Raw genomic sequence first — 1,115 nt, 5'->3', positions numbered from 1 at the left:
TGCCACTGAGCTATATCCCCAGCCCACAGGAGTGGGATGGGCAAACAGAAGAAGAATCAAGATATATTACATACAGGTAAAAATGCCTTAAGAGGAATGTGATCAATATGTATGACAAATGTGTACTAACAAAAAGTATAAATTTAAAAAATCAAAAAAGTCATTAACAATAATTATGCTGTGAAATATCTTTTAAAAAGAAATATAGCTACTCTGCCTTTGAGATTAATCCTACTACTTGAAACTTCTGTCAAGAGAATTTTGTCCGTTTATTTTATTAGTTATTTTGGTAGACGTTACAGTATTCAACTCTGATTCTGGACTTTCATATTTCCCCAGCCAGTGCTCAGGTTTTCTCGTCTACACTCTTTTTGGGAGTGGGGGTTGCTGGGAATCAGACTCAGGAGCTCGTGCTTGTCAGGCAGGTGCGGTACCGCTGAGCTGTATCCCCAGCCCTTGCTGTCTACACTTTGATGCCATTGTTACATGCACTCAAATACAGGATTGCATTATCTTCCTAATACAGTGACCCTCGAGGTTATGAACAGACTATTTCTAGTAGTGCGTCTTTGTTAAAGTTTGCAGTACATGAAATTAGTGTAGCCGAAGCGATTCTGGCTCATCCCTGTCGTACTTGTTGTGCACTGTGTTTTCCACGCTTATACTCTAGCCGCTTGCTGTGTACGTGCCGGTCCGCTGCTCACTACTGAAGTGAGATAACCGAGGCGGGCTGACCTAGAAGGTGGTGGCTCGGTTCTGTGCAGGACTCCACGACGGCTGCTGTCACAGGCAAGGCGGGGAGAGGGAGGAGGAGACAACACGAGCAGCAGGAGGCCCGAGAGCCTTTCAGGGGCGAGGATCACCCTGGGGCCAAGTCACCGTGCCGCGAGCTCAGCGACACCAGGGCCCACGTTCCTGGGCTGAGGGGCTGCCCAGCGGGGTGGATCGCACAGCCCACCCCTCACCCCGGGGCCCTCAGGGACCCTGCCAGCCTGCTGAGGTAAAGAGACTCCTTCCCAAGAGCAAGGCCGTCACTGCCAGGTCTGGCTAGGACCCACGTGGGCAGCCCATGCTGGGTGCTTGGTTCTCAGCTTTACCTGAGGCCCTCTCCAGCA

Source organism: Chinchilla lanigera, unplaced genomic scaffold, assembly GCF_000276665.1.
Source record: "Chinchilla lanigera isolate Chin_1 unplaced genomic scaffold, ChiLan1.0 scaffold00064, whole genome shotgun sequence".
Taxonomy (NCBI): Eukaryota; Metazoa; Chordata; class Mammalia; order Rodentia; family Chinchillidae; genus Chinchilla; species Chinchilla lanigera.
This window is presented reverse-complemented; position numbering follows the sequence as displayed.